At 40.7% G+C, this 25,425-nt stretch overlaps 9 non-coding genes and 10 pseudogenes across 9 annotated transcripts; all 19 read left to right on the forward strand.

Moving 5' to 3' along the window:
• The first annotated feature begins 208 nt into the window (after positions 1–208).
• On the forward strand, positions 209–327 carry LOC136761834 (uncharacterized; annotated as a pseudogene).
• Positions 328–551: 224 nt separating this feature from the next.
• On the forward strand, positions 552–670 carry LOC136762460 (5S ribosomal RNA). The gene has a single exon (XR_010820659.1). It is a non-coding gene; the product is annotated as a 5S ribosomal RNA (ribosomal RNA).
• Positions 671–884: 214 nt separating this feature from the next.
• LOC136761325 (uncharacterized) lies at positions 885–1,003 on the forward strand (annotated as a pseudogene).
• Positions 1,004–1,219: 216 nt separating this feature from the next.
• Positions 1,220–1,338, forward strand: LOC136762503 (5S ribosomal RNA). The gene has a single exon (XR_010820700.1). It is a non-coding gene; the product is annotated as a 5S ribosomal RNA (ribosomal RNA).
• A 216-nt stretch (positions 1,339–1,554) lies between these two features.
• Positions 1,555–1,673, forward strand: LOC136762360 (5S ribosomal RNA). The gene has a single exon (XR_010820561.1). It is a non-coding gene; the product is annotated as a 5S ribosomal RNA (ribosomal RNA).
• Positions 1,674–1,889: 216 nt separating this feature from the next.
• On the forward strand, positions 1,890–2,008 carry LOC136761450 (5S ribosomal RNA). The gene has a single exon (XR_010820356.1). It is a non-coding gene; the product is annotated as a 5S ribosomal RNA (ribosomal RNA).
• A 220-nt stretch (positions 2,009–2,228) lies between these two features.
• On the forward strand, positions 2,229–2,347 carry LOC136761722 (uncharacterized; annotated as a pseudogene).
• A 223-nt stretch (positions 2,348–2,570) lies between these two features.
• LOC136760623 (5S ribosomal RNA) lies at positions 2,571–2,689 on the forward strand. Its single transcript, XR_010820242.1, has one exon. It is a non-coding gene; the product is annotated as a 5S ribosomal RNA (ribosomal RNA).
• A 216-nt stretch (positions 2,690–2,905) lies between these two features.
• On the forward strand, positions 2,906–3,024 carry LOC136762449 (5S ribosomal RNA). Its single transcript, XR_010820648.1, has one exon. It is a non-coding gene; the product is annotated as a 5S ribosomal RNA (ribosomal RNA).
• Positions 3,025–3,240: 216 nt separating this feature from the next.
• On the forward strand, positions 3,241–3,359 carry LOC136760650 (5S ribosomal RNA). The gene has a single exon (XR_010820268.1). It is a non-coding gene; the product is annotated as a 5S ribosomal RNA (ribosomal RNA).
• A 216-nt stretch (positions 3,360–3,575) lies between these two features.
• Positions 3,576–3,694, forward strand: LOC136761069 (uncharacterized; annotated as a pseudogene).
• A 215-nt stretch (positions 3,695–3,909) lies between these two features.
• On the forward strand, positions 3,910–4,028 carry LOC136761954 (uncharacterized; annotated as a pseudogene).
• Positions 4,029–4,244: 216 nt separating this feature from the next.
• On the forward strand, positions 4,245–4,363 carry LOC136760917 (uncharacterized; annotated as a pseudogene).
• Positions 4,364–4,578: 215 nt separating this feature from the next.
• LOC136760682 (5S ribosomal RNA) lies at positions 4,579–4,697 on the forward strand. The gene has a single exon (XR_010820278.1). It is a non-coding gene; the product is annotated as a 5S ribosomal RNA (ribosomal RNA).
• A 220-nt stretch (positions 4,698–4,917) lies between these two features.
• Positions 4,918–5,036, forward strand: LOC136762228 (uncharacterized; annotated as a pseudogene).
• A 216-nt stretch (positions 5,037–5,252) lies between these two features.
• On the forward strand, positions 5,253–5,371 carry LOC136761101 (uncharacterized; annotated as a pseudogene).
• Positions 5,372–5,580: 209 nt separating this feature from the next.
• LOC136761797 (uncharacterized) lies at positions 5,581–5,699 on the forward strand (annotated as a pseudogene).
• A 221-nt stretch (positions 5,700–5,920) lies between these two features.
• LOC136761347 (uncharacterized) lies at positions 5,921–6,039 on the forward strand (annotated as a pseudogene).
• A 6,263-nt stretch (positions 6,040–12,302) lies between these two features.
• On the forward strand, positions 12,303–12,417 carry LOC136762320 (U5 spliceosomal RNA). Its single transcript, XR_010820523.1, has one exon. It is a non-coding gene; the product is annotated as a U5 spliceosomal RNA (small nuclear RNA).
• Positions 12,418–25,425: the final 13,008 nt, after the last annotated feature.

Here is a 25,425-nt window from a genome sequence, read left to right on the forward strand (position 1 = left end):
CTCCTGGGTAACTTCATCGTAGCTCTTAAAACTCTCTATCTGTCTGGGAGAGATATAATTGAAGTATTGTACACGTACCTGGCTACTTTCAACAGCCTTTGCTGCACTGATATTTTTCCCTCCATTTTTCTTTTTTCTTCTTTATTTTGCTGGAAGTTCCGTCAATACCCTCCAGCCTTTAAGAGACATCATGCAGCCAGGCCTCTTGGCATGCGGACACATTGTCCTGAACGCGCCCGAACTCATCAGATCTCGGAAGCTAAACGGGGCAGGGCCTGGTCAGTACTTGAATGTGAGAACTCCTAGAAATACCAGGTGCTGCAAGCTTTTTACGTCTCCTGGGTAACTTCATCGTAGCTCTTAATACTCTCTATCTGTCTGGAGGAGATATAATTGAAGAATTGTATACGTACCCGGCTACTTTCAACACCCTTTCCTGCACTGATATTTTTCCATCCATTTTTTTATTTTTATTTTTATTTTATTTTTCTGCTGGAAGTTCCGTCAATACCCGCCAACCTTTAAGAGACATCATGCAGCCAGGCGTCTTGGCTTGTGGCCACACCGTCCTGAATGCGCCCGATCTCGTCAGATCTCGGAAGCTAAACGGGGCAGGGCCTGATCAGTACTTGGATGGGAGACCTCCTGGAAATACCAGGAGCTGCAAGCTTATTACGTCACTTGGGTAACTTCATCGTAGCTCTTAATACTCTCTTTCTGTCTGGAGGAGATATAATTGAAGTATTGTACACGTACCCGGCTACTTTTAACACCCTTTGCTGCACTGAAATTTTTCCATCCATTTTTCTTATTTCTTTTTTTTTGCTGGCAGTTCCGTCAATACCCGCCAGCCTTTAAGAGACATCATGCAGCCAGGCCTCTTGGTTTGCGGCCACACCGTCCTGAACGCGCCCAATCTCATCAGATCTCGGAAGTTAAACGGGGCAGTGCCTGTTCTGTACTTGGATGGGAGACCTCCTGGAAATACCAGGTGCTGCAAGCTTCTTACGTCTCCTGGGTAACTTCATCATAGCTCTTAATACTCTCTTTCTGTCTGGAGGAGATATAATTGAAGAATTGTACACGTACCCGGCTACTTTCAACTCCCTTTGCTGCACTGATATTTTTCCCTCCATTTTTCTTTTTTCTTCTTTATTTTGCTGGAAGTTCCATCAATACCCGTCAACCTTTAAGAGACATCATGCAGCCAGGCGTCTCGGCTTGTGGCCACACCGTCCTGAATGCGCCCGATCTCGTCAGATCTTGGAAGCTAAACGGGGCAGGGCCTGGTCAGTACTTAGATGGGAGACCTCCTGGAAATACCAGGTGCTGCAAGCTTTTTACATCACTTGGGTAACTTCATCGTAGCTCTTAATACTCTCTTACAGTCTGGAGGAGATATAATTGAAGAATTGTACACGTACCCGGCTACTTTCAACACCCTTTGCTGCACAGATATATTTCCCTCCATTTTTCTTTATTCTTTTCTTTTTTGCTGGAAGTTCCGTCAATACCCTCCAGCCTTTAAGAGACTTCATGCAGCCAGGCCTCTTGGCTTGCGGCCACACCGTCCTGAACGCGCCCGATCTCGTCAGATCTCGGAAGCTGAACGGGGCAGGGCCTGGTCAGTACTTGGATGGGTGACCTCCTGGAAATACCAGGTGCTGCAAGCTTTTTTCGTCACTTGGGTAACTTCATCGTAGCTCTTAATACTCTCTTTCAGTCTGGTGGAGATATAATTGAAGTATTGTTCACATACCCGGCTACTTTCAACACCCTTTGCTGCACTGATATTTTTCACTCCATTTTTCTTTTTTCTTTTTTTTTTTGCTGGAAGTTCCGTCAATACCCGCCAGCCTTTAAGAGACATCATGCAGCCAGGCCTCTTGGTTTGCGGCCACACCGTCCTGAACGCGCCCGATCTCGTCAGATCTCGGAAGCTAAACGGGGCAGGGCCTGGTCAGTACTTAGATGGGAGACCTCCTGGAAATACCTGGTGCTGCAAGCTTTTTACATCACTTGGGTAACTTCATCGTAGCTCTTAATACTCTCTTTCTGTCTGGAGGAGATATAATTGAAGAATTGTACACGTACCCGGCTACTTTCGACAACCTCTCCTGCACTGATATTTTTCCCTCCATTTTTCTATTTTTTTTTTTTTTTTTTTTGCTGGAAATTCCGTCAATACCCGCCAGCCGTTAAGAGACATCAGGCAGCCAGGAATCTCGGCTTGCGGCCACACCGTCCTGAACGCGCTCGATCTCGTCAGATCTCGGAAGCTAAACGGGGCAGGACCTGGTCAGTACTTGAATGTGAGACCTCCTGCAAATACCTGATGCTGCAAGCTTTTACGTCTCCTGGGTAACTTTATCGTAGCTCTTAATACCCTCTTTCTGTCTGGAGGAGATATAATTGAAGTATTGTACACGTACCCAGCTACTGTCAACACCCTTTGCTGCACTGATATTTTTCCATCCATCTTTTTATTTTTATTTTTATTTTATTTTTCTGCTGGAAGTTCCGTCAATACCCGCCAACCTTTAAGAGACATCATGCAGCCAGGCGTCTTGGCTTGTGGCCACACCGTCCTGATTGCACCCGATCTCGTCAGATCTCGGAAGCTAAACGGGGCAGGGCCTGGTCAGTACTTAGATGGGAGACCTCCTGGAAATACCAGGTGCTGCAAGCTTTTTACATCACTTGGGTAACTTCATCGTAGCTCTTAATACTCTCTTACAGTCTGGAGGAGATATAATTGAAGAATTGTACACGTACCCGGCTACTTTCAACACCCTTTGCTGCACTGATATATTTCCCTCCATTTTTCTTTTTTCTTTTATTTTTTGCTGGAAGTTCCGTCAATACCCTCCAGCCTTTAAGAGACTTCATGCAGCCAGGCCTCTTGGCTTGCGGCCACACCGTCCTGAACGCGCCCGATCTCGTCAGATCTCGGAAGCTGAACGGGGCAGGGCCTGATCAGTACTTGGATGGGTGACCTCCTGGAAATACCAGGTGCTGCAAGCTTTTTTCGTCACTTGGGTAACTTCATCGTAGCTCTTAATACTCTCTTTCAGTCTGGAGGAGATATAATTGAAGTATTGTTCACATACCCGGCTACTTTCAACACCCTTTGCTGCACTGATATTTTTCACTCCATTTTTCTTTTTTCTTTTTTTTTTTGCTGGAAGTTCCGTCAATACCCGCCAGCCTTTAAGAGACATCATGCAGCCAGGCCTCTTGGTTTGCGGCCACACCGTCCTGAACGCGCCCGATCTCGTCAGATCTCGGAAGCTAAATGGGGCAGGGCCTGGTCAGTACTTCGATGGGTGACCTCCTGGAAAAACCAGGTGCTGCAAGATTTTTACGTCTCCTGGGAAACTTCATCGTAGCTCTTTATACTCTCTTTCTGTCTGGAGGAGATATAATTGAAGAATTGTACACGTACCCGGCTACTTTCAAAACCCTTTGCTGTACTGATTTGTTTCTCTCCATTTTTCTTTTTTCTTATTTTTTTTGCTGGAAGTTCCATCAATACCCGCCAGCCTTTAAGAGACATCATGCAGACAGGCCTCTTTGTTTGCGGCCACACCGTCCTGAACGTGCCCGATTTCGTCAGATCTCGGAAGCTGAACGGGGCAGGGCCTGATCAGTACTTGGATGGGAGACCTCCTGGAAATACCAGGTGCTGCAAGCTTCTTACGTCTCCTGGGTAACTTCATCATAGCTCTTAATACTCTCTTTCTGTCTGGAGGAGATATAATTGAAGAATTGTACACGTACCCGGCTACTTTCAACTCCCTTTGCTGCACTGAAATTTTTCACTCCATTTTTCTTATTTCTTTTTTTTTTGCTGGCAGTTCCGTCAATACCCGCCAGCCTTTAAGAGACATCATGCAGCCAGGCCTCTTGGTTTGCGGCCACACCGTCCTGAACGCGCCCAATCTCATCAGATCTCGGAAGCTAAACGGGGCAGTGTCTATTCTGTACTTGGATGGGAGACCTCCTGGAAATACCAGGTGCTGCAAGCTTCTTACGTCTCCTGGGTAACTTCATCATAGCTCTTAATACTCTCTTTCTGTCTGGAGGAGATATAATTGAAGAATTGTACACGTACCCGGCTACTTTCAACTCCCTTTGCTGCACTGATATTTTTCCCTCCATTTTTCTTTTTTCTTCTTTATTTTGCTGGAAGTTCTGTCAATATCCTCCAGCCTTTAAGAGACATCATGCAGCCAGGCATCTCGGCTTGTGGCCACACCATCCTGAATGCGCACGATCTCGTCAGATCTCGGAAGCTAAACGGGGCAGGGCCTGGTCAGTACTTAGATGGGAGACCTCCTGGAGATACCAGGTGCTGCAAGCTTTTTACATCACTTGGGTAACTTCATCGTAGCTCTTAATACTCGCTTTCTGTCTGGAGGAGATATAATTGAAGTATTGTACACGTACCCAGCTACATTTAACACCCTTTGCTGCACTGATATTTTTCCCTCCATTTTTCTTATTTCTTTTTTTTTTGCTGGAACTTCCGTCAATACCCGCCAGCCTTTAAGAGACTTCATACATCCAGGCCTCTTGGCTTGCGGCCACACCGTCCTGAACGCGCCCGATCTCGTCAGATCTCGGAAGCTGAACGGGGCAGGGCCTGGTCAGTATTTGGATGGGTGACCTCCTGGAAATACCAGGTGCTGCAAGCTTTTTTCGTCACTTGGGTAACTTCATCGTAGCTCTTAATACTCTCTTTCTGTCTGGAGGAGATATAATTGAAGTATTGTACACGTACCCGGCTACATTCAACACCCTTTCCTGCACTGATATTTTTCCCTCCATTTTTCTATTTTTTTTTTAATTTTTTTTCTTGGATGTTCCGTCAATACCCGCCAGCCTTTAAGAGACATCATGCAGCCAGGCTTTTTGGCTTGCGGCCACACCGTCCTGAACGCGCCCGATCTTGTCAGATCTAGGAAGCAAAACGTGGCAGGACCTGGTCAGTATTTGGATTGGTGACCTCCTGGAAAAACTAGGTACTGCAAACTTTTTACGTCTCCTGGGTAACTTCATCGTAGCTCTTAATACTCTCTTTCTGTCAGGAGAAGATACAATTGAAGAAATGTACACGTACCCGGCAACTTTCAACACCCTTTGCTGCACTGATATTTTTCCCTCCATTTTTCTTTTTTCTTTTTTTTTTTGCTGGAAGGTCCGTCAAAACCCGCCCGCCTTTAAGAGACATCATGCTGCCAGGCGTCTCGGCTTGCGGCCACGCCGTCCTGAACGCGACTGATCTCATCAGATCTCGGAAGCTATACAGGGCAGGGCCTGGTCAGTACTTGGATGGGTGACCTCCTGGTAATACCAGGTGCTGCAAGCTTTATACGTCTCCTGGGTAACATCATCGTAGATCTTAATACTCTCTTTCTGTCTGGAGGAGATATAATTGAAGAAATGTACACGTACCCGGCTACTTTCAACACCCTTTGCTGAACTGATATTTTTCCCTCCATTTTTCTTTTTTTATTTGCTGGAAGTTCCGTCAACACCCGTCAGCCTTTAAGAGACATTATGCAGCCAGGCCTCTCTGCTTGCGGCTACACCGTCCTGGACGCACCCCGTCTCGTCAGATCTCGGAAGCTAAACGGGGCATGGCCTGGTCAGTACTTGGATGGGAGATCTCCTAGAAATACCAGGTGCTGCAAGCTTTTTACGTCTCCTGGGTAACTTCATCGTAGCTCTTAATACTCTCTTTCTGTCTGGAGGAGATATAATTGAAGAATTGTACACGTTCCCGGCTACTTTCAACACCCTTTCCTGCACTGTTATTTTTCCCTCCATTTTTTTATTTTTTTATTTTTTATTTTTTGCTGGAAATTCCGTCAATACCCGCCAGCCTTTAAGAGACATCATGCAGCCAGGCATCTCGGCTTGCGGCCACACCGTCCTGAACGTGCCCGGTCTCGTCAGACCTTGGAAACTAAACGGGCCAGGGCCTGGTTAGTACTTGGATGGGTGACCTCCAGGAAATACCAGGTGATGCAAGCTTTTTACGTCTCCTGGGTATCTTCATCGTAGCTCTTAATACTCTTTATCTGTCTGGAGGAGATATAATTGAAGTATTGTACACTTTGTCTTAGGGACAGTCTGGCTAGCAGTGACTGAGTGGTTGACAGACGACAAGCAACGGAATGTACGTGCTCTGTGATGTCATAGGAGTCAGCTGAGAGAGGCTCGTGATGTCATCGCTGAGCTGTCTGTCTGTCTGTCTGTCTCTCTCTCTCTCTCTCTCTCTTCCTCTGAATTCAATTCATTTGTATTGTCAAAGCAATTGGACATACATACATATATATATATATATATATATATATACATACATACATACATCCATACATGCTAGAAAGTCATTACTATGTTATCTTAAAGGCTAACTAAGCAGAACATATATCATTATAGAACAGAGTTCATAGGTCAACACATGGTTTTAGGGAACAGGCACGTAGGTCATACCGTTTGACAATGTCTCCAAGGTTCTCATCGTAAATAACAAACAGAAATCAAACTATCTTCTGGGCTGACCTTCTAGCTTGACCGTATCTTTCTTAAGTATACAAGAGAGAAAAACAGGTGTAAGAAAATAATTTCTAATTTTCCTTCTACACATATATACATACATACATACATATGTAGCGTTATGTTGGGTGTATTTGGATAAGAGCATTTGGGCTCTGAGCTGAAGCACTGATCTAAAGAAGACCTCTCCCCCCCCAAAGTTATCAGATTTCCTTAGCTCATCAGCTTAGAACTGGTTTGCATCAAAGTGACAGTTTTGGGGAGGATGGCACCGAGAAGAGGCCAAATAGTTTGGAATTCTGCTATGAGATGTCTGGAGAAAGGGGCCTGTAGGTGATAAAAACTCTTTGAAGTGGATGAGAGCCGAAATCCCGACATAGAGCTACGAACCCAGGCCAACCGGCATTTCCAAAAGATGGCATGGATTGACATCAGTCATAAATAAAGCCTCCCTCCAATAGGACACTGGGGGCTGAAACCGAAATCCAATCTCAAGAACTCAGGGACCAATCACCTACTGATCTGACAGACTATAAGGAACAGCGGACAGTCTTTCTCTCTCTCTCTCTCTCACCTGAACCAGAAACTCGCTGCCACAGCTCAACCTGTAGCTCTGTTGCCAGAACCGGAATCAGAAACCAACCAAGTCTTTGCCGGCAACAGAAGAGTTAAACTATGAGAAGGAGATTGAGCGAAGAATTATTTTAAAGGACTTTATTAAATAAATAACTTCACAGACCCACCTGATCAGTGGAGTTTTACAGCTGGACAATTGACTAAGTCGACTGAATACGAAAGTGTCAGTCACTTAAATAGCTATTTGAGTCTTAAGAAACTTGACCCTTGGAACAAACAGGGCCCTGCTTTCCTCAAAGACTTCGTCTTCAAGTAACTACGGTGGAACCATGCTTACAAAGAAGATTTTGTGCACAACCTTGGAGCCTTCAAACCAATGGAAAATCTGTTTGGAAACGACTCTACATTCCCGAAACCCCAACTTCCAGGTGCATCGACTGAGTGGAAGTTCTTGGACAAAGCCGAACCGGACTGCCTTTGTTCCAAATAACACGGACCTCGTGCCGTGTGCTGTTATCTGAGCCCGAAGCCAGAGAGGCCTCTCTGCGACGAAGTTCACATAAGTTTAACAGTTTGGAGTTTGTGATTCATGACATTTGAGAAATCAATTAGAAATGTTAATCTGTGATTCATAACTCTAGAATGTGTAATATCATTTAGTTTTCTTAAATATAAATGTGAGTTGCATTAAACTGTTTTGTTGATAATTTTAGAAATAAAATCTGTCAACGCCGAGAAATATCTTCTCATTCCTGTTTAACTGTTTAGTCTGAAATTGACACAAGTTAATAGACATTAGATTATTGGTGGCCCTGCCTATCCTTAATCATTGAATAATAATCAGTTAAGGGAAATTGTGGTAACAAATAGGATCTTTCTCGGCACCTAAACGTAAATGAGACTGATATATATATAACGAGAAGTTACCTGACATAAATACTAACCTGCGTAGTTATTTAATGTCTGACTAATAATACTAACGAGAGACTCACCTTCGTCTTACTAACCGGTATTGTAGTCAATGTGTTTATAACCTTTTTTGTTTAACGATTTGTTAAACGGAATGTACGTGCTCTGTGATGTCATAGCAGTAAGCTGAGAGAGGCTCGTCATGTCATCGCTGAGCTGGCTGGCTGGCTCTCTGTGTGTGTGTGTGTGTGTGTGTGTGTCTCTCTCTGTCTGTCTGTCTGTCTGTCTCTCTCTCTCTCTCTTACTCTCTCTCTCTCCCTCTCAATTCAATTCATTTGTATTGTCAAAGCAATTGGACATGCATACATACATACATACATATATATGGAAAATAAACAATATGTGTACATCTCTTTCTGCATTAGTGGTGCCCTCACAGATGTGCAAGTTACATGACAGACAGACAGACAGACACACACACACTTTCACACACAGACAGACAGACACAGACACACACAGAAACACACACACATACTTTGACAGACAGACAGACAGACACACGCATATTATGGGTCTTTGTTGGGTAGTGAAATGGGTAGCATCAGTCGCAGTGTGGGTAATGTCAGGGAGCCAATCATAGTCCCCGTTATTTGCATATCGTCACTTAAAGAAGACTGGATAGGGAGATATAAATAGCAATGGGGAGACTCTTGTACTTGGTGTGGCTCTATCCATATAGTGGGGCCAGCAGGTGCAGCAATAGAAGCTCAGCCTGGGGAGACTGGATTTAGCATTTCCTCTCCATTTTGATAACTATCCATAATCATTTCTGCAAAATACTTCTATGATACCTATGTATGTTTTTTACTTGTACTATATTATACTATCAAGTATCAGTGTACACATACAATGTGACCTGTTACATTAATACAGAGGCCACGGAAGGCCAGATCACTAATAGCCACTGTCCCCTGATATTACACTTTTTTACAATCACTTTGGCACTCATTTCAGAACCTTGATGTCATTTTTCAAAACTCTAGACACTAAACTCACACCCGATGATCAAAATGCACATTTTTCAAAACTCTAACACTTTTTTACAATTGCTTGGATACAATACACATCAACCTCAGATCATTTGTTCATTGAACTAAAATGACACAACTTAACATCAAAGTATTACCATTTCAAAATGCAATTCACACATTACATCTGAGATCACTGTCTATTCATTTCATTACAAAGATCTAACTATCAATTGATACAGCTGCTCAAAATGATAAGTGACTGTTGCATTACTCTTAATGCATAATTTTATGGAAACTGACAAACAATATTCCATGTTTCGATCATGAAAGTTTCAGGATAATGAGATCCATTGACATCAATAAACGAGGAGCATGAACCAGTTGGACTACATTATCTATGGATGTAATATTTCATCATCATTCATCATCATGTAGCACTTTTCCACACCATGTTTGCAGTGTGGAAGGAAAGTTTGAAATTCTTTCTCTAATACCTGTTTTTCTCTCTTGTATACTTAAGAAAGATAAGGTCAAGCTAGAAGGTCAGGCCAGAAGGTAGTTTGATTTCTGTTTGTTATTTACGATGAGAATCTTGGAGACAATGTCAAACAGTATGATTGAAGTGCCTGCTCCCTAATCCATGTGTTGATCTATGAACTCTGTCCTATAATGATATAAATTCTGCTTAGCTAACTTTTAAGATAACATAGTAATGACTTTCTGATTATAACCAGCTCTTTGATTTTTGTGTATAAAAGCTCTGACTGTTAAAATGAAGGCAGAGCGACTTTGGGATCTACTTGAGTCACTGTTCCTCTCCACGCTGCGTGTATTAAAGGCATTGCAACTAACGCTCCAACCTGGTTGAAGATGATTGTTCTTCCACATCAGATTTGACATTACTGTATGTATGCAGGCCCTTGTAATTGCTTTTCCAATACTGCCAACTGGTTATTGATGATTGATTTCACATTGTGGTACGAGTATCGAGTGAATTGAGTGCTATCCACCCCAGCAACACAGTGATAACATGGAGCCGGCAAGTCATCCAGGTCACAATAGAGGTCAAGCAGTGGGAGGAGGAAGACGTGGTGGTCAAAGGAATGGAAGGGGACATGCACCCCTTCTGAGAGGTGGTCGTGGGCCTCGTCATAGAGGAGGGCTTAGGCCTCACCAGAGAGGCAGCCATGGGCCTCATTTGAGAGGTGTTGGGGGAACGTGGTAGAGGACAAGGCCACGGACCAGACAGCGGCAGCAACAGCAAATAGTGTCCAGTGAAATCCGAGAAATAGTTGTAGAGCATGTTGTAAATCATGGCATGACCATGACTGAGGCAGCTACAATGATTCAATCAAACCTCAGAATCAACTCAGGATCAACTGTAGCCTCAATCATCAGAAATTTCCGTACTGAGAAGCGGCAAGTCTTCAGCATGCACTAAACATTAGGCTACTCTCAATTGTCAAATGACTGTATACTGCATACCAATGTGTAGCACAGAGTATAGTGTGCCTTTTGAAAGAAATGCAGACAGAGTGAAGCAGCTGATGACTGAGTATGTTCAGGTATGTTCAGTTTCAAGATGCCTCTTGTGAAAAATGGTTGTGAGAACCTGAACCTGAACACAGGGCTGATGGAAATTCAGAAGTACAGTAATCAATCCTTTGTTTTACACTAAGCCAGGTGAGGAACACTGCAGTTGACATTTTACTGTAGTTTTGTTCTTTTTTGTAGCTAATTATTGTTGCATGGATTCAAAGAAACCTATGGTGTGATTTGATTGTATTGCATCAATACATTTCAGATTTTGTTCAATGATTCCACTGTGTCTGTAGTATTCTCTCTACTAGTCCTTTTACAGTGATGTATTTATGTGTAGTACCATAATGAAACATGTATCACATATTTTGTACTACAATATTTAATGATTGTACGAACAACTACACAGTGAAACTATCGGTATCTTCTGTGTGGGTGATCTAAATAAATGTTACTATGGTATTTCATGATAAATGAATTATTTGAACCAACAAGTCTGCAAGTGCAAGGTTTCTTTAAAGATATGAATGCACAATGCAATGTTTTGAACATTGGACAGCCTGTGTTACAATTGATGACCGTTTTGAGTTTTGTGTCTAGAGTTTTGAAAAATGACATCAAGGTTCTGAAATTAGTGACAAAGTGATTGTAAAAAACTGTATATTCATCCTATTTAATGTGCTCTTTTAAAATGTACTTTTCTTTTTTATGTTGCCATTTCTGTTCTACCAATGTTTCAGTTGTTAGCCAAAGATTGACAGAGTACATCTCATACACACAGGCCAGACAGCAAAGATTTCTTTTTGAAATTCAATTACAAATGCTGCATGAACTCATCAATACGATTAGAGCTCCTGAAAGCAATATAACTAACTCACTCTACAGCATCTCATTAGCAGTGAAAAGAAACCAAGAAAGTTGGGACAGTCGACTGTTTACCACTATGTAACATCACCTTTTCTTTTAATAACACTTATTAAGCACTTGGGCACTGAAGACACCACTTGGTTAAGTTTAGCAAGTGGGATTTCCCCCCATTCATCCATTATGCATTTCCTCAGCTGCGCAACTGCACAGGGCCTTCGTTGTCTTAATTTGCACTTCATAGTGCGCCACACATTCTCAATTCGGAGACAGGTCAGGACTGCAGGCAGGCCATGCTAGCACCCGCACTCTCTGCCTACGCAACCATGCGCTTGTAATCTGGGCAGAATGTGGTTTGGCGTTATCCTGCTGAAAAATGCAGGGACGTCCCTGGAAAAGACGATGTCTGGATGGCAGCATATGTTGCTCCAAAATGTGTACATCTCTTTCTGCAAAAATGGTGCCCTCACAGATGTGCGAGTTACATGACAGACAGACACTCATACACACTGTCACACCCACACACACACACACACTTTCACAGACAGACACACGCACACACACTCACTTTCACACAGAGACAGACACACAAACACAGAGACAGACACACACACACTCACTTTCACACAGAGACACACAAACACATACACTTTCACACAGACACACACACACATACATACATACATACATACATATATAAGGAAAAGAAACAATACATTTAAAAATCACAAAAAGATGTAATAAAGTACAGAAAATCTAAATGTAATAAAATGTGATCTTTAATACACACAAATATGTATGGCTGGTCGGATGCGTCTTGGACTCGGGTTCCTCTTCATTACGTATAATGCTTTTGCCTTTTGCTATAGCTTTCCGTGGAGGGGATCGTGGGTGAGTTTGTACCATTCTTGGGAGGCTCTGCCTTGTTGGGGCGGAGCTGTGATCCAGGTGAACAGCAGATCGGACATAGGTGGGCATGTGGGCGGAGGAGGAAGGCCGGTCAAGCAAATAAGCTTGCTAAGGTACGCAGCAGCAGCAAGCAGCCCCACCATCCAGTCAGCCAGCCAGTCTGGCTGGCAGTGACTGAGTGGTTGACAGACGGCAAGCAACGGAATGTACGTGCTCTGTGATGTCATAGGAGTCACCTGAGAGAGATGTTTGTGATGTCATCGCTGAGCTGGCTGGCTCTGTGTGTCTTGCTGGCTGTGTGTGTGTGTGTGAGAGAGAGAGAGACTTTTTGACTTTTATCAGACTTCATTGCCTGTTTGCAACACGCAATAATTCATACAAAAGAAAATAAATAAATAAATAAAAAATAGTGTTCCCCTTTGTTTGTCTCCCCCCAACAAGCATTAACTCCGCCACTGATCTGTACACTTTTAAAGAAAGCAACCCAATACACACAACAAAACAACCATCAAATACTAAACCCTATAAATGAATTACATAATAAAAACCAACTCCCTGTCATACAATTCACAAAGGGCATCATTAATACACCAGACCTGTTCAAAACTCTCCAAATCATTCATCAGCCTGTAATAGTTAAACTCTAGTCTGACTCTGCACTTGACCAGCATGGCAAACACTCTCACTGCATCCTCACTGCCCTCCCCACACACTCTGTTCTTCCTAGTCTTATAGACGGCCATTTTAGCCTGGCCCAGCAAGAAGTTTACCAGCTGGTCCACATGTTTGGTCTTTCTGGTGTATCGCGCCCCTAAAATAAAAACCTTTGTGTTAAAAATCAGGTTAAGATCAGTAAAAAGACGAGTTAAAAGACTAAAAATGGGTGACAACCGAGAGCAAGTGCTGAAACAGTGAAACACGGTCTCTCTCTGAGCACAGAATGGGCAGGCGTCGGACACAGCAGGGTTAAGAACAGTAATAAAAGAATTGACAGCAATAATGGTGTGTAACACCCTCCACTGCAGATTGCCAGCTCTCTTATTGAGGGGGGCTTGTACAGGCTTCTCCAGGCGGGCGCAGTGTCTTCCCCCAGCCCCAGCCTGTAAAGTAATTTTAGGAATCACAAAGAAACAGTTGAAAGTGCTAAATAAGTATTTTGATGCACCATATTAATTTAGGAAATTTACATGTTGTTTTTCATCAGCTTCTGTATCTGATGGCTCCACATCACTGGCTGGATTGACAGCAACGACACTCTAAAAAAAGAAGTGTTAAGTTTGAGCATTCAGGACTTGTTTTGAAGATCCTGAATATCACTGGTCCACAATTTATCTGTGAAACTATGGGTTAATCTCCATATACAAAATACTTTTCACACACACTTTAAATTTACAACTAAATTTACATGTTGATGTCTTTCGTCAGCTTCTGTATTTGATGGCTCAATATAACTGGTTGCATTAACAGCAACGGCACACTACAAGAAAATAACATTATATTTAAACATTCAGGACTGGTTTAGCATCACCTCGAATATCCCTAGCCCTTGAGGTCGATTGTTATTGTGGTCTTCAAGACCAGTGCTTCTCAACCTTAGTCCTGGAGGAGGCCCACTGTCTGCTGATTTTCATTACAACAACATTGTAGGTTATATCAGTGACTGTGGTCCTAAAGTACCCCTATGCCTGCTGTTTTTTTTCCAGTTGAGCTCTTAATTACCTAATTGGCTTAACTGAAGCCATTTAACCCTTTTCCCAGGTCTTTGGTTGTTGATGAGTTACAAAGAGCTGGATTGTGGCCCGCCATGACTGGAAGTGAAGAACACTCACTCTAGGCCTTTAACTTAATGTTCATATGTAGGGGCCTATCCATCTGATTTGTTTTTGCACATTTATTAACAGAAAAATTGATGGTACGTGAAATCATCTGAGCTGAAAAACATAATGTTCCACCAATAATAAAATAAATGTATTAATTAAAATTATAGAGATAATAGAATGTTCACAGATTATTAGTTCAGAAAATAAAATATTTTTTTATATCTTAAATAGAATTAACACTCAAATCAGTTGTAGGGTAAACAAGGTCTATTTTTTGGATTGATTTTATAATTATACATGTATGGCTGCATGAAGCTTACCTGAGAATCTGATATTTTAGTAACTTTGTTGCTTCTTGTTGGGTAGTCCACGTTTGCCGCCGTTCTTTTTCTGTAAATGTAAATCAAAAGGCAATAATTACATACTGTAATTAAAATACAAAAAGTATAAACATTGTATTATTATTTTTGTATCCTGTTTCTCCATCTCGATGCTGTTCTTTTTGGAATTGCATATCTAGGTTTACTTAAATACTGTTTATAAGATTGTAAACTCATCATCCAAATTTCTTCATTTGCCAAACTTTATGTAGTGCGCTTGCAGTTTCAGAAGAAGAAAAAAAACTGTAACAGATGGGATATGTAGTACTTTATACTCGAGTGGTCTATGCGATTACACCCTGTTGGTGTTATTAAGAACGCCAAGTACCAGAATGCAGAGCGGGACTGTTTTTTGTGCCGTGACTTGTCGGGGGAAAAACGGACGAGAAGGTGAAGGTAGTATGGCGGTGATGCACGCGTTGGTGAAGTGGGAAAGCGGGGTCGACAAAGACTCTTACAGCGTGATTCCCACTGCTTGCTTTCGCAATTTTGATTTATTCAGCATTGCTGATGATGACGAAGAGACGACTCGAAACTTCAGAGCAGAGTGGAGAGACACGAACAAACCTCCAAAAGGTGGATGGCCTGTCCATGAAGCGCAGATCATTATGACTGGTAACAATGTTTATTTAAAAAAAAAACATTAAAGTCTTTACATGCTATTTGATATATACAATCACAGTATATTTGAAATGAATGTTTAAGTTATTAATGTGTTGTACGTCTAACATACTCTTATAACATGGTAGGTGGTGGTGAGGGCGCTAAAAACTCGTCATACTTGACTGGCATTTGTAAGAACGATTTATTGTGTGTTGTGCTTTACAATAAAATCCCCCAAATCACAAAATAAATTAAACCAGATATAATTTAACTTCAGTTTTGATTCAGTGTTGGCTGTTCATCTTAATTTGTATGGTCAAAGCACAGTATTTTTATGACAAATAAATATAATCCCCAAATATCTGTGGACATAATGCAGGGTTTTATTTATTTTATTTTTATTTTAGGAAAAGAAGGCGAACTAAGAAGAAAACTTAATGACCTAACAAAAATGCCCTGTCCTAAAATGAAGAGAGTACCTAAACCAAACAAAAAACTTCAAATTTCAGATGATAGTGACCTTGATGAACCACAGTTACCGGTGAGATAATTACTGCAAATATTAAATAAATGTATTGCAGGATTGTTTTTTTTTAATCATATTCATATATATATATATATATTTTAATTTTAAACTCTTTTCCTCTCTGAATACAGCACAAAATAAGAAAGAAAACCGATGGAGCTTCAAGAATTAGATCCCGTCATATTCTACAGACATTTAAAGAGTCCAGTGAAGTTGAGCTACAGCAAAACGTTAAGCAGCTCGAAAAGGAAAACACAAGACTTAAAAATGAAAACCAATGTCTTCGAAACCGTATGGTTGATGGTAAGTTTTTTTATTTATAGCAAATAATTCCTTACCTTGATAAATGTTATTCTTCAGTAATTTAGATTCCAGAGTAATGTATTATAGTTGATCATACTGAAGTAATCTAGAACCACAATACAGACTCTTAATGTGCACTGTCTAATAGTTTAATAATACTGATTATTAAATAAAGTTTTTCAACATAACTTCATAATCCTACATTAATGACTATATGCATTACATTAGACCTGGAAATTCTTGTATTTTATCTTTTTTATTTTTTTCGTAGCTAATGTTAATGACCCACAAAAAGGTCAGTTTGCCAATAACATAGAGCAAGTCTCTCAAGTATAATTGCAGGCATTGATGGTTTTGTTTTCACTTTGCATTAAATATATTACTAGAAATGATTATCATTTAATACTAAGGTTTTTTTCTCCAGAGATTCCAGACCTTTTGGACAATCTGAAAAAAATTGTAACAAAAGCCACATTTATCAGCAATGAAGACAAAAGTGTGTCACCATCAAGTGGTTCTGACAGCCCCACAGCAAATTGTTCTGAATCTGACAAAGAATCACCAAAACAGGTATAACACTCTTGGTCTACAATATTACAAAGACAAGGTAAAAATATATATATTGAAAACAAATATTGGTTGTAAACAATCTAATGATGCTACATTATCAGTTATATTCATAGTTATAGTTGATAATAAGAATGTAATTGAATTATGGGTGTCACAGATTCACTGACTTTATTATGTCTGTAAATTAATAAACTTAGAATTGAGACATACTGTGGTCTTTAATAACACATTTCTGTAACAAAATCACAGCCTTACTGATAATGTATTCCACTTAACATAATATAAGAATAGTTTGGGGATAAACTTGTTTTTTATTTACCATTGTCTTTTAGGTGGAAAAGTTCCCAGGCACTGGAGTTTACATTGACAAACTGTCCTGGATCCTTGCAGAGAGGTGCAGCACGAATACGTCATATGCAAGAACCCTGACGGTTGTTGTCTTTGACTTTCCAACATTACTAAAGAGCAATCTTCGTGGTGGTGGCAGCAAGAGAGATCCAACTTCGGAGACATTAAGATCCTCATTGATGTTATTGAGGATCATATACAGCTGCCTTCGGAAGGACACGACGTGTTTCAGTTGCGGGGCTTTGCAGCCCAGCGGGACCCTCTTAATGCCGGACATCAGCTGCCCGAGCCGGTGCGGATGAACGGAGGGACGTTAGACAGCGTTACCTTCCGGGCAGGAGCAGCGAGCGGCAACACCGGGGTGAAAGTGTCGTCTAACACTGTGCCATTAGCCACTAGCTGATTGAGCAGATCAGTGGTTTTTAAGAAGATAACAATGGCAGCAGACTTGATATTTTCACACCCTGCTACCTCCCCAACCGCTAACACACACTGCTCTAGGGGGCAGAACTGCACCGGAGCGATCTTGACTCCATGGCGTCGGGTCAGTTTTTCAAAAGACGCATTCAGGGGGTCCGACCCCCCGACCCGGGAAGAACTACCGGTACTCCCCCCTCCCCTCCCCTGTTCCCCCACAATAAGAAAAGCACTGAAAACAGAAGACAAAATAAACAAACTGAAAAAAGTAAAGCAACAAAAAAACGCAGCCAAAGGACAGAGCTCTCAGCAGCACTCCCGCTCACTGCAGACCCCTCCCACACACTCCCAGCTGAGAGAGAGAGAGAGAGAGAGAGAGAGAGAGAGTTAGTGTCTGTCTGTCTCTCTCTCTCTCTCTCTGTAGATGCATCATAGGGAACATATGTAACAATCTCTCTTTTTGTTTACCAAAAATGAGAATGAACGTATTTCAAGTGGGTGTTGCCTTGGTTGGAAACGTTTTAAGATTATTTATGAAGTGTAAAGTGGATTTGTCTCAGTTCTCCGTAGTTTTCAATGTATGTGCCATTCAGTAGCGTTCATGTTACAGATGTGCCCTATGCAGTGGTAGGGTCAATAAAATGTCAGTAAAACTTTATTTTAGCAATTATGGAGGGGAAGAACTGCAAATAGCGGGTCCCCACTAATTATCTAACTTACCAACAACGTTTCAAATTAGGTCTTGCGAAGCTGCCAAATAATGCTGTATAATCGTATGTGTCTTCATACACCGGCTGCTATAGTCTGATAGCTTTGATTATATATACATATTTTCTCGTGAACCACAAATGCTATTTGCTTGATTTTTACAGAGTATGTTATAAATACCATTGTTATGAAGCCTGACAAATTGTATGCTGTAATTATGAATATTTTCAAATCATTTGTTTGTTTTTCCTAACATGTTACAAATGTTCCCTATGTGAAAGATGCATTATATCTTAATAACGTCTAAACAATTAAAGATATACAGATTATTATTTTCGGTAAAGTTATAACACATTGCTATTAACTATGTGTGTCAGTAAAAGTTTAAAAAATCCTAATAATTTTTTATTGATCCTGCAAAATAGGTGTTTAGGGAACATTTGTAACATTAGGGTTACGATTTGCCATAGACGCGGAATGAGTTTGATTGTGATGTTAAATGGGGTTTAAAGACGCAGTCGCCTCGGTGCTGATTACTATTGCTGTGTTTCTCCACTTCTACTCCATGCTTGGGAACGCCCACATCCAGTGACGTCAAAACCGGTGGAAAAGCGGGCCGGTTCAAAAAAGATCAGCTGGATCCCAGGCCGAGCAGCAGCTCCGGCTCCAGCACCGGCACCATGTCGCTGGAAAAGCGCTAAGTGAGCTCACAGTGAGCTCAGTGTAATGTCTGCTCTGGTGAGCTCACAGTGTGACCTAGTCGTTAGTTCACGTCTTCACTGGGTAGTCCATGACAACTCAATTCTTGGGCTTAATTGGTCAAAATGACCATTGGTTGAAGGTACTCAGGGACTGATGTGTAGAGAGACTTATTAAACCTGCAGGATTGTGGTTTTCCCAGAACAGAATTAACCAGTGTAGCGTTATGTTGGGTGTATTCTGATAAGAGCATTTTAGCTCTGAGCTGAAGCACTGATCTAAAGAAGACCTCTCCCCCCCAAATTTATCAGATTTCCTTAACTCATCAGCATGTGAACTGGTTTACATCAAAGTGACAGTCTTGGGAGGATGGCACCAAGAATGGGCCAAATAGCTTGGAATCCCTGCTGTGAGATGTCTGGGGAAGGGGGCCTGTAGGAAATAAAAACTCTTTGAAATGGACGAGAGCCGAAATCCCGACACAGAGCTACGAACCCGTGCCAACCGGCATTTCCAAAAGATGGCATGGATTGACATCAGTCATACATCAAGCCCCCCTCCAATAGGACACTGGGGGCTGAAGCCGAAATCCAATCTCACAAACTAAAGAACCAATCACCTATTGATCTGACAGGCGTATAAAGGGTAACGCACGGCATCTCTCTCTCTCTCTCACCTAAACCAGTAACTCGCTGCCACAGCTCAACTTGTATCTCTGTTGCCAGAACCGGAACCAGAAACCAACTAAGTCTTTACCAGCAACAGAAGGGTTAAACTGGGAGAAGGAGATTGAGCCGTACGAAGAATTCTTTTAAAGGACTTTATTAAATAAAGAACTTTACAGACTGCGCTGCCCGCCTGTGCCCAGCCATCCAGCTGGACAATTGACTAAGTCGACTGAATACGAAAGTCATTTAAATAGCTATTTGAGTCTTAAGAAACTTGACCCTTGGAACGAACAGGGCCCTGCTTTCCTCAAAGACTTTGTCTTCAAGTAACTACGGTGGAACCCTGCTTACAAAGAAGATTTTGTGCACAACCTTGGAGCCTTCAAACCAGTGGAAAATCTGTTTGGAAAAGACTCTACATTCGCGAAACCCCAACTTCCAGGTGCATCGACTGAGTGGAAGTTCTTGGACAAAGCCGAACCGGACTGCCTTTGTTCCAAACCACACGGACCTCGTGCCGTGTGCTGTTATCTGAGCCCGAAGCCAGAGAGGCCTCTCTGCGACGAAGTTCACATAAGTTTAACAGTTTGGAGTTTGTGATTCATGACATTTGAGAAATCAATTAGAAATGTTAATCTGTGATTCATAACTCTAGAATGTGTAATATCATTTAGTTTTCTTAAATATAAATGTGTGTTGCATTCAACTGTTTTGTTGATAATTTTAGAAATAAAATCTGTCAACGCCGAGAAATATCTTCTCATTCCTGTTTAACTGTTTAGTCTGAAATTGACACAAGTTAATAGACACCAGATTATAGGTGGCCCTGCCTATCCTTAATCATTGAATAATAATCAGTTAAGGGAAATTGTGGTAACAAGTAATGATAGGATCTTTCTCTCCACCTAAACGTTAATGAGACTGATATATATATAACGAGAAGTTACCTGACATAAATACTAACCTGCATAGTTATTGAATGTCTGACTAACAATACTAATGAGAGACTCACCTTCGTCTTACTAACCGGTATTGTAGTCAATGTGTTTATAACCTTTTTTGTTTAATGATTTGTGTGTTATCATATGCGATCCCATGGTCTTTGATTTGGTCACGGAAGTGATTTGTCTTTGATTTGTTGATCTAGAGTTGAATTTTAATTAGTTTTTCCCTTTTGTATAATTAGTGTAGTGCTACATTTAGTCTTTGTTTTTGAATAAATTTGACAATTTATATCTTTGGAATTGGTGTCTGCGTCCAATTATTACAGAAATTGAGTTCTACAAGATTCCAGGATTCGTGATAAGGTGATACTATAAATTCACTTCTTTAATTGAATTTTATAAGTGTACCTTACGCTACACCTTTGACCACCACGTCTTCCTCCTCCCACTGCTTGACCTCTATTGTGACCTGGATCACCTGCCGGCTCCATGTTATCGCTGTGTTGTTGAGGTGGATAGCACGCATTTCACTCGATACTCGTACCACAATGTGAAATCAATCATCAATAACCAGTTGGCAGTATTGGAAAAGCAATTACAAGGGCCTGCATACATACAGTAATGTCAAATCTGATGTGGAAGAACAATTCCTTTATCCCTCTGTTCTCCACCAGGGTTGTGCTGTTCGCCTCGATTGGCAAGTTTGCAGTGTGAGGAGTGGATCCATGTCGTCGTTCCTAGGCACTTCACAGCTGTGTGGGTGGTCAGGAGCACCTGGTAGGGCCCTGTCCACCTGGGCTGTTGGGAGGACTTTCTCTTGTGTGCTTTGATATACACAGTCACCTTGCTGGAAGGGGTGGTAAACCTGCTGGGATGGTTCAGTCTGGGCGGCTTTCATCTGTGAATGGACAGCTTCGAAAGCACGTGTTAGTCCCATACAAAAAGACAACAGAGCATCATCCATCAAGTGGATGTCCATTTCCCTTACAGACAATGGAGGAGTGATGGAGAGTCTCATAAGTCATCCCATAATAATCTCACACAGAGAAAGACCTGTTTTTCTCAATTTGCTGACGATTTCATTGTCATTAGGACTATAGGAAGGGGATCTGGACGTTTGAGTCCTGTTTGTTTGCATATATTAGACAGCTTATTCTTTAATATCCCATTTTGTTTCTCCACTGCTCCAGCTGACTGAGCCTGATGGGGCAGTGAAAATGTTGTTTACCTCGCAGGGCTTTGCATAGTTCCTGCACTATTGTCCCAGTGAAGTGAGTGTTCCTATCACTGGAAATTTCCCTGGAATGCGAAATCTACATATAACATCCCTTAACTGTATTTTTGCTACTTTTACTACTTCAGCCTTCCTACGGGATAGGCTTCAACCCATTTAGAACACCTATATATTATTACAAGTATATATTCATATCCACAACATTTAAGCTTTTGAACACAATCTATTTGCATATTGCAGGATTATGAGCTTGACAAATGTGGCAAGTTCTACAATATTGCTAAGCTGTTACTATAAAACCTGGGGCAAACCAATTTAAAAGACTGATGCACACATCCCCCCTTTGCCCGTGTGGCCAACACCATGCGCCACATGGGCAAACCAGGGAAAGAGTGCCTGTGAGGCAACCAATGCATTAGCAAATGTTTGAGCTCTCTTATGGAAGGTGCAGTGGCCAGTTGCAATTTCCTGGAGCTTTTACAGTGCATCTCAAATTAAATTTCATCCAGCCCCAGGTCATAAAAGTCAAACCCTAGTTACGACATACATAACACATACATTTTGTTGCTTCAAAGAGAATACAAAAGTCAGCAAAACATTCTTTTTTACAAATTCAGTTTGTAAACTGTATTGTACATATATTTGTTGTGTTTTGATTTATAAACATTATACATTGTACAAATCTTAAGTGAAGGGCAATGGACTGATTCTGACTTCATGGCTGTCATTCTATTCATTTGAATAATGTGACATCTCCACTAATAGTACATTATAAATTAAACTATCAATAGAAGAATATGTGCTACTGCGGACGTCATCTGAGCAGTTTCACAATATATTGTAGATTCCTATAATCTGGAAAACCTTTAATTATAGTATTTTAACTTATTTCTCCACTGAGTCAAGCATCACTTCAGCGTAGTGGACCTCAGCATTGGTCTGTTCAAGTTGCTGTGAGGCTGTCTTTAAAGCCGCGCCCTCGGCCTACTGTGTCTCAACAAGAACACCAGCATCTTCTCCATATGGGTCAGACATCGGTTCCTTCAGGACACGATTCATAATATGCATATCTGCCATGTGGAATAAATCAGTCTGAAGACACAATGTGTGGTTCACACAACATCAGAGATCGTCCTTATAAAAGGCATCTCTATCACATTAGTTGACATTCGCACAATCTATAAGGTTTCTAGTAAAGGGACAATTCAAAATAATAATAATCTTGATTCTAATTTATCTCATTTATCAAATTATTTCAGTACAGCACTCAGCTGTCGTCAGCAGCATCATATCTCCTGTGTTTATTGAATCAGCTTTACTTCCTAGTGTAGATACTCTTTTTGTGTGGAGTTGTCAAAGTTTCAAAACAATGTGCTTATCTTTGTCCTTTTATCTAACTTAAATACCTGAGAACATTACAATAACTATTACAGCAGCTCCTTCAACACCATAGTTAATAGTAGTTGGGTAAATGATGGCAGTTATTAATCTTTGTTTCTCAATTCATTTTTTACCAATAAACCATAATTTGAAATTATTTCCATACTCCTATTATTCCTATTTTCATTATTATTAGTTTTATGCGGTTGTCATCTAGTATGTGATGTATTCGTCTGTATCAACATCAATATTATTATCATTATTAATACAAGCAGTGTAAATTACCATTCATTACACTCTTGCTCTGTTTGTAATAAGTTATGAACCCTTACACGTACTTACAGTCTCTGCCTTGTCTCTGACTTCTCTCTCTCTCTCTCTCTCTCTCTCTCTCTCATCTCAGGCTGCTTGTCTGCTCAGGCGAACAGGGGGAGCAGAGGAGCACATACGGCCCTTGCCCCCTGCCCCCCTCTTCCTAATTGATAGGGTATTTCTGTTTGTGAAAGGACTATTTCCAAACAGTTTTATAACTTGCCATGACTATGTTTCATTAAATTAGTTATGTTACACCTTTAGTTATACCTGTAGTAACTTCATTATTTTCCCTCATATTCCAGTCAATCACCATCAGAGTCTCTCGTGGCAGTACATTTGTCTCACACAGAACAAACTCTCCTTTCTCAACCGCTTTCAATTTTGGATAACATCGCACTGCATCCCAACAGCTGTTCTTTCTCCTATTCCTAATTTCTTACAAGAAAATGCAAGTTATATTTGATCGATTTGTATTATTACTATTTATATACATTTCACTACATTATTGTAGTTAATGAATGTATTTAATCTTTGGAAAATAAGCCTTTTCATTGATCTCAATAATGATGTCCAGGTACTTCAGGAAAGCACATTTTCAAAAAATGTGTCCAGTCAATGATTTCCCCAACTAAGAACCTGCGTGGGCACTAAGACTGTCCTCCTGCGCGGCTCATGTCTTTATTGTGTCACTTCCTCCTATTGAAGTCCAATCTACACCAGTACAGGTTCAGAAGAACTGTTCCCGAATCCAGATTGAACTGATCAATAGTTAATTTCTTACCTACACATTGTATTTAGGGATCTATTTCTAGGGATTTAAAAACTCTTCATTGTGGAACTCATAGCTTCCAAATGAGCACATCGTTAATTTCCTGGAGTATCTGGTTATCTATTTATCAATATGTAAGAAACCTTCACCGAATGTTTGTGGTTGCCTCGGATTCCTATTTCTAAATTTGGCTCTAATTCCATTTCTAACATGTTACTTTTAACTTCTGTATTCGTAAGACCTATTTAAATAACTTAATTTTGTATTATTATTTCTGTTTGCAATAGCATTCTGTGTACAGTTAAATGCTGACTTTCTTGTAGGTCTGTTATTACAACATATTTAACTGGCGTTTTTTAGCTATCATTCTGTAACTATTTGTGACTTATGACTCTCTTAGTCATATTCTGGACTATACAGTACATGAAAAAGTCAAAATATGGACATTTACCTTGCGCAAACTGAAAACGTACAAACATACAAAGAGACACATATTAATTTATATCCATAGTAAATTCAGATACCATGGTTTTGGTTGGCATGTTATATTGACCTGCAGTGTCTCAAACTACCCTTATTTATTACTTATCTAGTAATTTTCCTTCAGTATCTTGAGGACTGTCATTTATACTGAAAAACATATATATATATTTTTAATTTGTCTTCGGGGCATTCAGATTGAATTATGCCTGTTGTCTTTTCTTTCTTTTCTCTAACAAATGTTTTAAGATAGCTAGCTTTGGTTTCTCATTTCTTAATGCTTTGTATTCCTATTTTGCAAAACCGTTTTTAGGTGCTCAAGTCTATCTGAATCAAAAGTCCCATCTTCTGGAAACCTTAATTTTCTGTCACCTATTGTCCAGTCAAACGCACCGCTTCACTCCATAGTTATCATACATGTACCTTACATGTGTACCTTTAAGTGGCGGGTCGCCCGTCTTACTAGAGCTGTTCCCACACAGTAACACGTTTTCCCATTTTCTATGTATCGTTTTGTACACAACAACCAAGGCGTGCAAGCCCGCAAAATAACAATAAACGACAGGGGAGAAAACATAGCAAAAAACAAGAAAACACAAATAATACTAAATCCTATATAGGAATAACAACAAACATGCTTTTCAATGTTTGCATTTATAGAACTTGTATATAACTTAATGACTTTTCTTCATTTACCATAAACACTATAAACTTCTATAAACTATAAACACGTTATTTTATATTATCACCGGCGTATCAGATATTGAACAATTAATTAGCGCTCCTTTTTTTTTTTTTTTCTAATAGTAGGTCAAACCTACGCTGCAGTTTACAAACACACTTAAGCCTGCGGGAACCCAGACAGGAAA

This window comes from Amia ocellicauda, chromosome 10 (genome assembly GCF_036373705.1).
Source record: "Amia ocellicauda isolate fAmiCal2 chromosome 10, fAmiCal2.hap1, whole genome shotgun sequence".
NCBI classification, from domain to species: Eukaryota; Metazoa; Chordata; class Actinopteri; order Amiiformes; family Amiidae; genus Amia; species Amia ocellicauda.